This window comes from Myotis brandtii, unplaced genomic scaffold, assembly GCF_000412655.1.
Source record: "Myotis brandtii unplaced genomic scaffold, ASM41265v1 scaffold455, whole genome shotgun sequence".
Lineage (NCBI taxonomy): Eukaryota > Metazoa > Chordata > Mammalia > Chiroptera > Vespertilionidae > Myotis > Myotis brandtii.
In genome coordinates this window covers 2,209,635-2,226,429 of record NW_005367384.1, presented here as the reverse complement: position 1 = coordinate 2,226,429, position 16,795 = coordinate 2,209,635, and the positions used below count along the sequence as shown (strand labels likewise).

The following is a 16,795-nucleotide window of genomic DNA, read 5'->3' as shown; positions in this document are numbered from 1 at the left end:
CGTCGCGGGCTAGGCTAGTGCTGGGGAGCGGGAGCCGAGGCTGCGCCCGGAGGGCTGGGGAAACTGCCTGGCCCGGGTGCGGGAGCCGGAGGAAGCCACTGCTGCGCTCGCTCTCTCGGACGCCGGGCGCTGCATCCTTGGCTAAAACCCACAGACGAGAACACGGAGCGTGCAGCCCTAAGCTAGTGATGTCATCCGTGCAACGTGAGCCTCATCTCTTATTTTTCTAGCCGCCTTAAAGATAAACTGCACCATTTCCCAGGCACGAAATGTCTAAGCCTTATTCTTTGACCAGGCAAGTCAATGGTGTCGAGATAGGTACGTGCCCAATCACATCCATATTTATGCACATATACATATATGTGGTATGTAGCATGTTTGCATGCATTATTATAAATTTAGGAATGTAGCCTCCATCTCTCCCGTTTATCTCTCCAGTGGTGGGAAACTCCCTCAAATCGGCCACAGTTCTTTAAAGAAAAGACTGCTTATTGCGGAGTGGGCATTCTGGGAGACTGAAGAAGTTCGCTGCGTCCCCCGGTTTGCGTCGCTGATGTCTTGGATCCTATTTGATCTTTGTTTTCCCCAGAAAGCCACCGGTGCTGTCTTGCTAGCTATAGGCGTTTGCTCCAGAGGCTGACCGAGTCGGCAGGTTACCACCGCCAGCCCCACGCCAGCACCAGACTCCCCGACACACACCCACCTCCACCTCCCTCCTCAGAAGGAAAAAAAGAAAGAAAATTGGTCCCTTCGAGACAAGAAGAAAAGAATTTTAATTGAGAGGGTGCTTAACAGATATTTTGAAAACGCTCGAGGGTTTGAGCTTTGAGGAGGAGAGTGGGGTTCAATGAAACGTGGGTGTGGGATTTGTCCTTATCTGGATGGCAGCTGAATTTAGGCTCTGCCGAGGCTCTGGGAGGTAGTGCGGGACCCTAGACCTTGAGCGGGTGGGCCGCAGGCGAGTCGCACTTAATCCCACTTCCCCGCTCACGTGAGACAGCGCCGCAAAGGCCGGGAGCCTCCCTCCCAGGTTGAAACCCTAGATTTTTCACTCTAATGCTCACCCCTCATTTTCACCCTCACTCCAAAGTCGAGGGCCCACACTGCTGCGTGAAGAACTGCCCCAAGAAAAAACAGTGTGTCCCGCACCCTTTTTTGCACAATGGGGCCTGCAAGCCAAAATGATCGCACCTCCACCATATTTTTTTTTCTTTTTTCTCCTTCCTGCGCTTTGAAAATCGCCTACGAGGCGTTTCAGTGCCATCTAGTGGGGGAGGGGCGTGCCTCACTTTTCCTCCCTTGATGCTGCAATGGGATTTGCTGAAAGGACAGCAGAAACTGAGGATGTCCGCTGGGATCTCGGATGCCTGGCTGGGCAGGGACTGTCGGCATGTGTCCTTTGCCAGCTCCCGGTCCCCTGGGTTCCCTAGGCTGATGAGGCGGAGCCAAGAGACTTTGGCCCCAATGGCTTCTCACCTTTCTTTCCACCCTCCTCTTACCAGTTCTCCCTCCCCCAACAGTGAAAATATGGAAACAAGGGCAAACACTCAACACACATGCAGACAATGTCATACATTTCTGGAGCTATTCTTTTCTGTAAAGCCTAGAGCACTTTTAGGCTAACTGGATGCCTGCGTTTGACAGTCGGGAGGAGGCAGAAAGGTGAAATGGCATCTACAAGGTCACTCAGGAAATTGGGGCACAGCCAGCATTAGAGCCTCAATCTCCTGATTTGTGACTCTTCTCCCCTGGGAACCAGCTGAAAGAGGTGCCCCAGAGACCCCTGGAAGCCCAGGCAGTTGCCCATTCACAATAAATATGCCTGTTAAGTCTGCCTTTATCTTTTCCTTCCTCTTACATTATTCCCCTCCTTTCTTATTCCTGTTTTTTAACTTTCTCCTGGCCTGGGCCTTAGGCCTGCTTCCAAGCATGTGCCTGGCCCACCACTCCCCACCCAGTAGTCCTGTGATTTGGCCCTGCTGGGGAAAGGACCCCACTGTCCTCCTCTTTTCTGATCATCATCGAAATTCTATTTTAAAAGTTTTGTCCTTGATGACCTCCCCAAAAGCCTATGAAAGATGTTGATTTGAGACCTTGCTTTGGAGTGCAATCTTCTTGGACAGCCCATTTGTGGATGACCCTGGTCTTTGGGGCTAAAAGGATGGTGAATTCTTCTTCTAGACTATATGACTACATGACTTTCTTTTCTTAATTGAGTGATTTACCTTTCTTCTGTCTTCTTCCAATTCCTTCCATCCTGTTAGCTACACTATCTCTGCATTTCCAACCTAGTCCTTCCCATTTGCACCTACACTGTTGTAGGATTACAGAATCTCAAAATCAGAAGGTACTTAAGAGTCAGCCACACAAGAATGCATTAACCTCTCCTAGAACATTTCTCAAGAAGTAACTGACCAGGCTCTGCTTGCCTACTTGCAATGATGGGGAAATCACTCTCTGGACAAGCACCCTGCTCTGTAAGTGGTTAGGAAGCTCTTCCTTATACTGAATGGTATCCAGTTATCCTTCGAGAAGCCCACAGATACCTGATTCCTCTTCCATGTAATGGTCCTTCTCATACTTGATATCAGCCATTGTTGTCTCCCTAAGCCTTCTTCCTTCCAGGCTTAACATCCCTTGTTCATTTCCTCCTAGCACTTGCTTGCATTTAACAGTGCTCTTTTATCTAAGTTATGTCAATCAATGAAGAAAATGTGGTCAGTCATTTTTTACATGACTCATATAGAGTTCTAATGATCCTTCTAGGAGCCTATAAGTCACCCCTTTTGAATGCTATTCTAGGATCTTACCCCAAAACGACATTAAGATCATGGATTTTCAGTTTGTGAAATCCACATTTTTGAAATTTGGAATTTCCTTTGCAACACACACACACATACATACATACCTTTTTTTAAGAAAAGCAACATTTACATTCTCCAAGTTTTCTCTAAGGTCAGCAATAGACATTCAGAGGTATAATTAAAAGTTCTCTCTTTTCTTGGAGTATAGTTCACCCAGAGTAGATAGATGCTTTCCTATGATTTCACCCATTGTGATCTGTCTTCAGTTGTCATATTTGTTCCACTCTACACCCACCTTCAGTCTAAAAATCACTCTCATTGACACTGTCATTTGGAATCAAAATAAAAGTTGATGAGGTGTGCTTTCTCTTTGCCATCTATCAATAGTATGTCACTTGCCCAGACAGAAGTCCCCTTATAGTATCTTTGTATTCCTGGTTTCCTAATTAGCTTCACATAACTTAGACATTATTTGTAACCCAAAAGGTATTTTCCATTTTAGCCCTCTGACACAGTCCTCCAAGTCTGTGACATATTAGTATTTATGCTTGAATAGGTACCCTTCTTTCTGAATCTCAACTCATCAGAGATTCATATTTGTTTGTTTAGCTACTTTCCTTCTTATCTTCCTTACTAGAGGCCCAGTGCATGAACTCGTGCACAGGTGGGGACCCTCGGGGTTGCCTGCAGAGATCAGGCCCCAGCTTGCACCCCCAGCCTCACAGCCCCACAGCCCCACCTGGCACCCCGCCTTGGCCTGGCGCCACCCGCTCACCTGCTCCACCATCCCACCGTGGTCCCCCTCTTGTCAGGGCCAGCATCACCTCCACTGCCGCATCGCTGACACCCGCCATGTTCCGCACCGCCCCCTGGTGGTCAGCGCACATCATAGTGAGGGGTCGAACTCCCAGTTGAACTCTCAGTGGAACAACCACCTGAGGGGACAATTTGCATATTAGGCTTTTATTATATAGGATTAGGGTCATTATAGTAAATGGCTATTTTTATCTCACTCCTGGGTACTCTTTGCTGTTATTTTCTGCTTCCTCCACCACACCATCATATTAACCTTATTAAATTCTAAGTTAACTTTTACTCAAAGTTCTGCAGTAGTTCTGTCTTGCCTGTACAGTAAAGCTCCAACTCTTCACCTGGGTACAATACCCCACAAAGACTTCAGCCTATTTCTAAAGCTGACCGTCACACCCCCTTAGACACACCCTCTGTTCTAACCAGGCATCCCTCTAAACATGTTTTGAAAATCCTCACATTGGAATCATTCCTCTTGCTCATAAAACATTTAACTACTCTGCTTTTTAAAGTTCTTACAATTATAGGTGCCTCATATCAACAAGTCAAGTAAATATCATTTGACCACCTCACTAGAGGCTGAAAAGACAGCCAGCTGAACCCAACAAACATTCTTGATATTTAAAAGCTCTTCCTAAACTAAGAACGGTTGAAAATGAATAAGATCATCTCCTGCATAAAGAAATATTTCAAACTCGTAGGAATAAAACAAATAACGCAACAGAAAAAATGGACAAAGGTTATATAAAGAAAATTTACAGAAAAAATTCAAATGGAAATTAACATTTAAAAAAAAACTCAACCTCACTAGTAATCAGGGAATGCAATCTTTTTTTTTTAATACTGCTTGTCACCCATCAGCAAAGATATTACATGTCTGTTAATGTCAAGTTTTGGCCAGGGCATAAGGAAACATGCTCTCATGCACTACTGGTAGGAGCATAAACTGATACAATTGGAGATACGATCTGGAGAGCAATTTGGAGTAGCCATTAAGATGAAAAATACATGTTTGGGTGAGGGCATGAGTGGGGGGAAGAGGGGTAATGTGGGGATAAGGACACATATGTAATAACTTAATCAATAAAGAAATTTAAAAAAAGAAAAATACATGTTTGCTATAACCCAGACAATGTACTTCTCAGTACCTGGCCTGTAGAAATGCACAAAGGGCAAAGAGTATCTTTAGTATGCTCCCCGTATTACTCCCTCGGGCTTCTATGGCAAGGCAGAAGTCCAAAATCAAGGTGTTGGCAGGACCATGCTCCCTCTGAAACATGTTGGAGAGAATCCTTCCTTCCTCCGGCTTCCAGCAGCTGCTGGCACCCCTGACATTCTATGGCTTATATGCTTCACTACAATCTCTGCCTCTGTCATCACAAAAACCATCTTCTCTCACATCATCCTTCCTCTGTCTCCAAACCTCTCTCTTCATAAAAAGACAATGGTTGCATTGAATTTGAAGCCTACACTACGCCAGCATGACCACATCTTAACTAATTACATCTACAATGACACTGTTTCTAAATAAGGTTATATTTTGAGGTCACAGGTGTTAGGATTTCAACATGTCTTTTTGGGGAACACTATTCAACCCATAATTCTACCGTTCATGTAAAAAAAGGGGGGGCATTTAGAAATAGGCATGTATCTGCTTATTTGTGCAAAATGAAAGGGTGATGAAAGAACCAAGAAGCCAGGCAAGTAATAGGAAGTTGATAGGAGAAAGCCACTATAACCCTAGGCTGAAGGCAAGCTCACCCCTAACAAAGAGTCCAGGGCAAGTACACAAAGGGAGGCCTACATACCATGTCGCTCAATGTTTAACAGGTAAAAGTCAAATGACAAATTGTTAAATTAAAATGTTCTATCCTTCTACATTACAAATACCTTTATGATGACAAAATTTTCAAATGTGTAAAGTTATGTTCTTTGTACTAATAAAAGTTGGCAAAATAACAAAGAGAAGCAAATTAATTATCATTGCTCATGTATTGATGGGCCAGCAATGTTCAGATGAGTAATAAAACAAAGACATTCATAATTCATAACTTATAATACATATTTCATTAGACTTATTTTTCTTGACTTTTATTTCAGGGCAATCATTATTATAATCAAGATTTTCACATAACTTTATATTCTATTGATCGGAATGCCAAATGTTTTTGACAACTGTTTTTGATTCACTGTAGTTTTTAGAGAGTTGGGGGGGGGGGTTTGTTTTGTTTTGTTTTTTTATCTTTATTGTTGGGAGTATTACAGATGTCCCTCCTTTTCCCCTCATTGTCCCCCTCCAACTAGTTCCAGCCCCACCCCAGGCCTCCACTGAGCTATTGTCTTTTTTTAAATTAATTTCAATTTGGAAGAACTTCACTCTACTGAGGCAGGAACACTTCCATTGGAAGTGTCAATAAAATTCTTAAAGCAATACTTATATTTTAAATTTTACGTGTTATGTTTAAGAATTGTAATGATCACATATGACAAGTTATTGTTAATGCAAAAAATACTATATTACTTTATCATATAAACAATTATTGTATATATCATGATTTTTACTATCTCTTAAAGTAATATTTCAATCTATACAATATTTATTTAAAAGTTCTTCTTACAAATATTCCAATGCTAGAATGAAGAAAACCAAAAATTGTGCTATATTACTTAATTTGTTCAAATCTCTCAACAATCAAGACCTTATCTTAATCTATAATGACTGGAAAATAATTACTACAGACATTACTTTTGGATTATTTGCACATAAATTTTCTTTAGTCACAAAAACATTTGTATTTCCCTGTTCGAATTTCCTTATATTTTACTAGAATATCACTTTTGATTTCACATGTAGTTTATTTCTATTTAGAAAACCATTTTTTTTATTTAAAAATATTGTTAGTCCTTTTAAGTGAGAAATTACCAAACTTAGATCTGCTTTTGTCTATAGTCTGTATCAAAAAATTATAGATAGCTCAAATCCAAAATTAATTTCATTTTCTCCTGAAAACCACATTTGTCTTTTCGGGTCTTCTGTTGTTTCATCTGGCTACTCTAGTATATCTCATCAGCTTTCTAAATGAAATGTAATGGCTTTAACAGCATTTAGTCAACGTGTTCGTCATATGTCTTAAGTGGCTATAAGGTCAAATTTTTTTTTTTAATTAAATCTTTATTGTTCAGATTACATTTGTTCCTCTTTTTTTTTTTCCCCCATAACTCCCCTCCTCCCCCCGCATCTCCCATTCCCTTTTCCCCCCCAAGAATAGTCAGTCCATTCCCTTTCTATGTCCCTGATTCTATTATAATCACCAGTTTATTCTGTTCATCAGATTATTTATTCACTTGATTTTTAGATTCACTTGTTGATAGATGTGTATTTGTTGTTCATAATTTGTATCTTTACCTTTTTCTTCTTCTTCCTCTTCTTAAAGGATACCTTTCAGCATTTCATATAATACTGGTTTGGTGGTGATGAACTCCTTTAGCTTTTTCTTATCTGTGAAGCTCTTTATCTGGCCTTCACTTCTGAATGATAGCTTTGCTGGATAAAGTATTCTTGGTTGTAGGTTCTTGGTATTCATCACTTTGAATATTTCTTGCCATTCCCTTCTGGCCCGCAAAGTTTCTGTTGAGAAATCAGCTGACAGTCGTATGGGTATTCCCTTGTAGGTAATTGAGTCTCTTTCTCTTGCTGCTTTTAAGATTCTCTCTTTGTCTATAAGGTCAAATTTGATGTGTTTCATCTATGGATAGATTCAAGACATCATAATTTTTTAATCTTTCAAAAAACTTCGTGACTATTGGCTCAGTGGAGGCCACATCTCTCATAACAAATTCAAACTACATTTCATACATGTCATAAAGAATGCTTCTGGATTTTAGGACAAAATTCAGGTTAGGTCTAGACATAGACTTATAGTTTAAGAGCAATATGAATTGCAAGAGCATAACACTGCAAGACATTCCTCAGTTCCTGGTTCCTGGGTGCAATTACCACCCTAATTCATGTGTAACTCCAGAACCATGAATTGTACCACAAAGGGAAACAAGAAAATGGATGCTCATCATTACAGGAAAATACTTCCTTATTTAAAAAATCTACCGTATGCATAGAGGCAGGATTTGACAAGTTAATCATGTCACCTTTTCTTTTATCAAGTGCTTCCACCCTCAGATCCTCTCAGCACTCCAAAGCAGTACCTATCCCCAACATCAGCAAAACTTAAAGGCATTCAGATGCAGTTGCCTTGTGTTTTGAGGACACGGGACAAGAGGTATAAAGAAGCATTTCCCTGGGCCCTATACTGTGTTAATTAGAAGAGCAGATGACAAACTATGCTGTGCCGGCACTAATGCAGAATCCCAAGACATTAGAGATGAGCATGAGTTCTTCAATACAGCTACTGTGTGTGTGTGTGTTTGTGTGTGTGTGTGTGTGTGTGTGTGTGTGTGTGTGAGGGGGGGGGGAGAAGGAGAGATGAATGATAAATGCAGGACCTCTAAACATGGCAGAGACCTTCATGCTGGGCATCTAAACTGGAGGAGCAAACAGAGGAAAGGGTATTCCTGGGGCCAGGGACCAGGTTTGACCAGCAAAAGATACCTGTCTGGCTAGAACTGGAGCCATGAAATGGAGGCAGCTACTGCTGGAGTTGCTACCTATGGCTGAAAATAGGGGAGAAATACCCTGGCTTCTCCTGTTCTTCTGCTCAGCAAACTCTTGCCAGGACCTCTCTTTGGCTGAACCCAGATGGACACCAGCTGACATGGGAGACTTGGGATATTCATACTGCAAATGCCAGCCCCTTACAGTAGAACAGAGCAAGGAAAATCAAAGAACAAATATGAGAGCAAACAGGCTAGGATGGACTGACACACAGTGGAACTCTAGAGATATTGCCATAAAATCAGGATCAAAACAAGTAGCTCTATCATCACTATTTAATATTTGGATCAAGAATAGGGCAGGCAACAGAAATAAGAGTTACAATAATTGAAAAGGAGAATGCAAAAACTATTACTATATGTGAATAGTATGACTTAAAACTCAAAAAAATAAACTAATAACTATTAATGCTAATAAGAGTTCGATAAGATGGCCTAATATTAAAAAAAATGCACAGGAATCAACATATTCCAATATGATAGCAAATAATTAATTTAAAATATACTGGAAAACTATCCCATTCACAATAACAAAAAAAATAATATACTTAAGAATAATAGTTACAAAGAAAGTGAAGGCTTTATATGAAGAAAATCACAAAATTTTATCAAGAGACATAAATAACTTTAAAAAATGTAGAAACCTACCGTGTTTCTGAATGAAACACCACAACACTATAAAAAAAGTCAATGTTTTACAAAATCATGTATAGATTTAACATAGTTCCAATCAAAATCTCAATAGGTTTTATTGGAACTTCTAAAGCTCATCTGAAAAATATCTACTGGTGGGAATAGTCAAGATATTTTTGTAATAATTTCTCTTGCATCAGTATTAAAATATTTTTTAAAGCAGCAATATTTTAAACAGTGTGATATCCACTTCTCAGACCCTGCATTTCCTCCCTAGAAGCCCCAGAATTTTTTATAAATAAAAAGAATAAGGAACCTAGTTTAATAATTTGCCAAAAATTGAAGGAACACATAATTTGTATGAAATTAGACCTCTTAAGATCTAGAAACAGCATCTTCCCAAGCAGGCTTTGACAAATACTGGTACACTGTGATGCCACTTGACTAGTGCAATGCCCTCATGTTTCCTAGGCATTGACCTCCTGGCCTGAGGAATCATTGTCTATCTGGATGGTCTCCTATTCTATTCCCTGACCTGACATCTCATGAGTCTGGATCCAGTGAGTGTTTGATTACCTACTATATTATCTGCTAAGGACTGAATGTCTGTGTCATCCCAATATCTGTATGTTGAAACCCTAACCTCCAGTGTAATGATACTTTGAGATGGGGCCTTTGGGAGGTAATTAGGTTTAGATGAAGTCATAAGGGGAGGCCCCCCAAGATGCAATTAGACCACAGCCCTCTCTCTGGCGGGCACGTGCACTCTCTCGGACATAGAGAGGAGGTAACTGTCTGCAAGCCAGGAAGAGAATCCTCACCAGAACCCAACCATGCTGGCTGGCACGCTGATCTTGAACTTTCAGCCTCCAAAACTATGAGAAAATAAATTTCTGTTGTTTAAGCCATCCAGTCTATGATATTTTATTATAGCAGTCCGAGTAGACCAAGACACCATAGTTCCCATTGTAACTCAAAGGGAGTGTCTCCATCACATAATGCCTCATCAAGAGAAGTGATCCACATTGATGGACAAGATAGTTTCAGTTCTGGGATAAGATAAGCCTTAATTTCCCTTTCTAGGTATCAGCACGTCCTGGGATTTTCTGTGTATTGCCAGCAATTCATTCTCTCTCTTTTTTCCTTGAGAGCTATGGTTGCTGACCTCCTTCCTTTGTTCTACACTTGCCATGTTCAAGCATTCTTCCGGGTTCTTGAAGAGACATCAGTGAAAAACAAAGGAAGATCTCTGACCTTATGGAGTTTATATTCTAGTAGTAGGAGACAATAACCAACTTAATAAACAAATCATCTAGTATTATAAAAGGTGATAAATGCTATAGGGAAAAAGTAGAATAGGGTGAAAGGGTGTCATGGACTGAATGCTTGTGTACTCCCCACCCCCAACCCTCAATGTGACTATATTTAGAGATAGGGTCTTTAGGAGGTAGCTAAGTTTAAATAAGGCCTTATAAGAAGAAGAAGAGATCAACATCTATATGTCTATCTATCTATCTTCCTTTCTCTCCTCCAACACAAAGGAAAGAAAAGTCATCTGAGGATGAGGACATAGAGAGAAGACGGCCCTCTATAAGCCAGAAAGAGTCTTCCCAGGAAGTCCAATTGACAACACCTTGATCTGGTACTTTCAGCCTTCAGAAGTATGAGAAAATAAATTTATGTTGTTTAAGCCACCCAGTCTACGGTATTTTGTTACAGCAGCCTAAGCAGACTGATAGAAAAAGGAATCACCTCGTAAAAGAGAAAATGTGTATAATCCTTGGAGGGTACCAGAGAATTTCAATGACTAAGACCATATTTCCCTACCCCTCACACATACACATATTCACACACCACAAACACACCAGCCACAGCATGTCCAGGGCTTTCCCAGCCAACCTGACTCCAGCTTGGCAGTGAGGGGCCAGCCTTACCAAGGAGAATCTGTGGTGGGAGAGGTTCCATGCCTCCACCACTTCCTGTAGATACTGACCTCACTAGCAATCACCCTACTCGGTGGAAGAAGTTACTTGCCAGCAAAGGCCTGCACAAGACTTGAAGGTACTGCCTAGGCCATTGCATACAAGGTGCTCACGTGCCATAGCCTGCAAGATCTGACATAGGCACTGAAAGCAATGCACTCCTAACAAGCTGGCGATCTGCCTTTAATAAAAACTTCCCTGCCAGAGAGAGAGAATCCTGCCCCGAAAACATCTTTGGTCATTCAGTCCCACTGCAGCTGGCCTCAATGGTGTGGCATGAATAGCAGCCAGTACTCCCCACGCAACCAGATAATTTCATTTGGAAATGTAAAGTGCTCCAAATAAATCTATTTTAAAGATATAACTGGATTAAGCACTCAAAAAATGAAGATTCAAATATTTACATTGAAGTATTATTTGTAATAGGATTCACAAATGTCCAACAAGGTTTATATGAATAAATTATAATACAGTCACTCAATCAATGGGTGATAAGCAGCCATTAAAAATAATGTTTTGGAGGAGTATTTAAAATGTAGAAAACCACTCAAGAGATACTGGTTAAGTGCAAGAGGAGGATATAAAACTGTGGATGCAATATGATGCAAATTTTATAAAGAAAATAAATGACAAGGAAATACACCAAAATGTTAGGCTTATTTCCAGATTTCTCTTTAAAGGTTTTTGTGTTTTCTAGATTTTATATAATGAGCATGGATTACTTAATTGCCTAAGAACAACAGCCATATTAATACAGTAAAGGTATTCATAACCAAGCTGTTACATATGTGATTAATTCTCCATGTAACCAGGCTTCTCCAGATCCCAACTGAACAAATTCATTCCAAAGCACAAAATCTGTAAGAGTCACTGACATCCAAAATTAAAAGTACTCTGCATAGCCTGGCTGGTGTGGTTCACTGGTTGAGCATCAACCTATGAACCAGGAGTCACGGTTTGATTCCCCGTTGGGGCACATGCCCAGATTGTGGGCTCAATCCCCAGTGCAGGGTATGCAGGAGGCAGCGGATCAATGATTCTCTCTCATCCCTAATGTTTCCATCTCTCTCTCTCCCTTCCTCTCTGAAATCAATAAAATAAATAAAAAGTACTCTGCATAGAGATAATTCTGCTTCTAAATGCTCTGAATTGTTGTTTTTGTTGTTGTTGTTAATTCTCACCCGAGGATATTTTTCCATTGATTTTTAGAGAAAGTGCAAGGGAGGGAGAGAGACAAAGAGAGAAACATCAATGTGAGAGAGACACACCTATTGGTTGCCTTCCACACACCCCGACTAGGGCCAGAGATCAAGCCTGCAACTGAGGTATATACCCTTGACTGGAATGGAACCCAGGACCCTTAGTCTGCAGGCCAATGCTCAATCCACTGAGCCAAACCAGCTAGGTCTGAATTGTATATTTTGCCTTACTCTTTTGACAGTGAAGATTCTTTTCAAGAGAAAAAATCATGGTTTTTCCAGGGTCTTTTGCTCATTGCTTTAAATTTCCATCCTTTTATGACATTTGTGAGGCTGGACCATTATGTTCTGGTCTGACAAGCACATGCTATAAAGAAGCAGCAGTGTGTACAGGACTTTAAATGATTTTGCCAAGGTTAGGAGGTTCACTATTGGGGGACCTGATCGGGGTGGAGCTCTAACCTGAGCAAGCATCAGCACTCACCACCCAGAACCAGAAACGCAACAACAGAATCAAGGGGCAAGATAATGGGATCCAAAACATCTACAAAATGAGGAAGACAAACAGCTAGAAAGGAAGCAGGAACTGTGGGCTGAAAGCAAGAGTCTGGATGCACACGAGGATAGTCCTATAAGGAAAACTAGTCCTATAAGGAAAACTAAAGCCTCTAGAATCAACTCAGATAATTGGAAAGGAAGGCAGGTCAGAAGAATAACTACAAGCATCCAATAGCCACTTGGTGGTGGCTTACTTTGTGCCAGGTATTGTGCAGAGGATTTTTAATTTAATTGTCACAATTCTATTAACTGATTGTCCACATTTATCAGATGAAGGGAGCCCCTCATGGAGTGACTTGCTCAAGTTCATCCAGCTGGTAAGTAGTGGGGCAAGGATTTAAATCTAGACAGAGCTGATTCCAGCTGTTTCCAAATGCCACTCTTTGCACTGAGTCTGCTGCAGTAAAAGGAAAGGTGATCTTAGGGTCAGAAGTCGCTGTAATTAATATTCATGATGGCCAACCAGGCCCTGGTTGGTTATTCAAGAGGAAATAATCAGAGGTGAGATGCAGTGACTGTGTATAGAGTATGATGATGAGGCTATTAAAATTCAACATAGTCGATTTAGAACCCAAATTGGAAAAAAACTTTCCAGACCACATAGGGGGCTGCCAGTTCAAGGAAAATGAAGTTGACTTAGGCTTCAACAAAACCATATAACCCTGTTTTTAAATCTAAACAAACAAAAAAAAAAAAACTAGATTGATCAGAATCAATACTATAAACACATAAACTCTAAGCCTTCAGCATTGTAGTGAGGGGTGTGTGTGTGTGTGTAACTGACTTCTATGAGCTCATTTGCTTAGGCTGATAGAGAACCATCTCAAAAAGAAACTGTTCTCTCTCTACCTGTTGCAGCAATTTCCAGGATTTATACAAAATGACACTATAGAAAGCAATGGGGACAGGTTTCTGTGTTGCTCTGTTTCCTGTATTTTGTCCATATAGATGGGTCAGCTGGGAAATACCAAGCCAGGCCCCCTGGTCTATCAATTTTATTGATCTTTTCAAAGAACCATCTTTTGATTTTATTAATTTCCTGTTTTCAATTTCTTTGATTTCTGCTCTAATATTTATTATTTCTTTTCTGTTATGTTAGATTTAGGTTTTTGTCAAGTTTCCTAAGATGTAAGTTTATTGATTTTAGATCTCTTTCTTTTATAATGTATGCATATGATGCTGTAAATTTCTAGATTTAGAACACTACCAGGGGAGGCTCTTTCCAGTTCCCAGTGTCATTCCCATCCACAGGCACTAGAAGATTTGTGGCCCTATTCCCTTTAGTGGTGATCTTTTAACAAGTGTTTCTGTTAGTGGACCCTTGTCAAACCAATAAAAGTTTTTTTTTAAATTATGGTTAGTGCTTTTTTCTAGAAAATTTTATAGAAAATTCAGAAAAGCAATAAGAACAAAATAAAAACTCTAATCTGTCAGCATTTTGTTGCATAGACTTTGTTGGGGAAGGGATAGGGAGGATAGATAGATTTACAAAAACAGATATTTACAAATAGATACAAACAAAAAGCATTCTCAGTGTGCTATTTTGTCAAATGCTTCCTCTGCACCTATTGGTGAGGGCCTATGATTTTTCTTCTTTAGCCTGTTGATGTGAAGGATCTCATTAACTGATTTTGAATGCTAAACTGGTCATGCATACCTACAATAAATCTCACTTGACCATGGTGTATAATTCATTTTATTCATTGTCATATTTGGTTTGCTATTATTTTGTTGAGGACTTTTGCATCAATGTTTATGAGAAATATTGGCCAATAGTTTTCCTTTCTTTTAAGTTGTTGTCTGGTCTTGGTATTAGGGTAATCCTGGTCTCATAAAATGAGTCAGGAAGTGCTCCCTCTGCTCCTATCTTCCGAAAGAGATTGTAGAGAATGGGTATAAACTCTCCCTTAAATGTTAGGTAGAATTCGCCAATGAACCCATCTGTTTTGAGAGATTATTAATTAATGATCCAATTTCTTTAATAGATACAGGCAAAATTAGATTATCTCTTCTTGTGTGAGTTTTGATAGCTTATGTCTTTCAGGGAATTGGTCCATTTCATCTAGATTCTCAAATTTATGGACATAGAATTGTTCATAATATTCTTTTATTCTCCTTTTAATATCTATGAGATCAGTATTGATAGCCCCTCTTTCATTTCTGATATTAATAATTTTTAAGCCTCATTTGAGGATATATTTTCCCTTGACTCTAGAGAGAGAGGAAGGGTGAGGGAGAGAGAGAGAAACATCGATGCAAGAGAAAAACATCCCTCAGTTGCCTCACACATGCACCCAGACCAGGGATGGAACCCATGACCCCTAGATGCATAAGATGACGCTCCAACCACTGAACACCACCAGCCAGGGCTCATATTAGCTATTTTCTGTCTTCTGTCTTTGTTTTTCTTAAGTTAGCCTGGCTAGAGGTCTATCCGTTTTATTGATCTTTTCAAAGAACCATCTGTTTTCAATTTCTTTGATTTCTGCTCTAATTTTTATTATTTTTTTGTTATGTTAGATAAAGTTTTTTTCCAAGTTTCCTAAGATGTAAGTTTAGATTATTGATTTTAGATTTTTTTCTTTTATAATGTATGCATATAATGCTGTAAATTTCCCTCTAAGCGTTGCTTTTTTTGAAAAGTGGTATTGTTAGTTTCATTTAGTTCAAAGTATGTCTTAATTTCTCTTAAGACTTCTTCTTTGACCAATGGGTAACTGGGAAATGTACTGTTTAACCTCAAAGCATTTCAGGATTTTCCAGCTACCTTTCTGTTATTGATTTCTAGTTTAATTCCATTGTGGACTAAGAGCATCATTATATGACATCTGTTCTTTTAAATTTGTTAAGGTGTGTTCTGTGGCCCAGAATGTGGCCTTAGTGAATGTTCAATGTGAGCTTGAGGCAAAAAAAAATGTAATCTGCCATGGTTAGATTAAATATTCTTTAAATGTCAATTATATCAAATCTATTGATGGTACTGTTCTACTTACTGATTTTCTGCCCATCTAATAGAGGGGTGTGGAAGTCTCCGACTATAATATTGGATTCATTTGTTTCTCCTTTCAGCTCCACGATTTTTGCTTCACATATTTTGATGTTCTGTTTTGGGGTAAATACACATTAAATATTGTTATGTCTCCTTAGAGAATTGACTGACCCCTTTATCATTATGCAATGCCTCTTTTTATCCCTGATAATGTTCCTTGCATTGAAGTCTGCCTTGCCTGAAATGAATATTACTATTCTAGTTTGTTTTTTTAATTGGTAGTAGTATGGTATATATTTTTCCATCCCTTTACTTTTTTAAAATACATTTTTATTGATTTCAAAGAGGAAAGAAAGGGAGAGATTGAAACATCAATGATGAGAGAGAATCATTGATCCGTTGTCTTCTACACACCCCACACTGGGTATCAAGCCTGCAACCCAGGCATATGCCCTGACCTGGAATTGAACTATGACCTCTTGGTTCATAGGTCAATATTCAACCACTGAGCCACAGTGGCCAGGCTCCATCCCTTTACTTTTAATCTACCCAGTTTATATTCAAAGTGGGTTTCTTGTAGACAACATATAGTTGGATCTTGTTTTATTATACACCCAGACAATCTCTGTTTTCTAATTTGTATATTTAGGCCAAAGATATTTACAGTAATTATTGATATAATTGGATTAGTATTTACTATATTTGTTACTGTTTTCCACTTTTTCTGCCTTTTGTGATTTTAACTGAGAATTTTATATGATTCCACTTTCTACACTTTCTTAGCATAACAATTATACTTTTTTTAAACTTTTTTTTTAGTGGCTACCCTAGAGTTGACTATATACATTTACAACTAGTCCAAGTCCACTTTCAAATAACATTATACCTCTGCATGGATAATGCAAGTAATAACAGAGTAATAACTATAATCACCAAACACATTGTTTCTATTATTATTTTGAGCAAGCTACTGTTAGATTAAGAAAAATAAAAGATTTAATTTACCTTTATTAATTCTTCCTCTGGTGCTCTTTCTTTCTTTGTGTAGACCTGAGTTTCTAACCTATATAATTTTCCTTTTCTCTAAAGAACTTTTTTAAGGAGGAGGCGGAAGGGCAGGGTTTCTGAAGTTCTTTAAGGAGGGTCTGCTGG

General features: G+C 39.4%; 1 long non-coding RNA gene across 2 annotated transcripts in view; it reads left to right on the top strand.

Annotated features, from left to right (window-relative positions):
- LOC102250752 overlaps positions 1-10,601 on the top strand; it is a 13,157-nt gene extending 2,556 nt beyond the window's left edge. Inside the window, exons 1-3 of one of the 2 annotated variants that reach the window (XR_314100.2) lie at positions 7-318; positions 9,387-9,475; positions 10,457-10,601. This is a non-coding gene — a long non-coding RNA (uncharacterized LOC102250752). Of the gene's footprint in view, positions 1-6; positions 319-9,386; positions 9,476-10,456 lie in introns of those variants that run through there. The other variant, XR_314101.2, reaches the window with a different exon arrangement.
- The last annotated feature ends 6,194 nt before the right edge of the window (positions 10,602-16,795 follow it).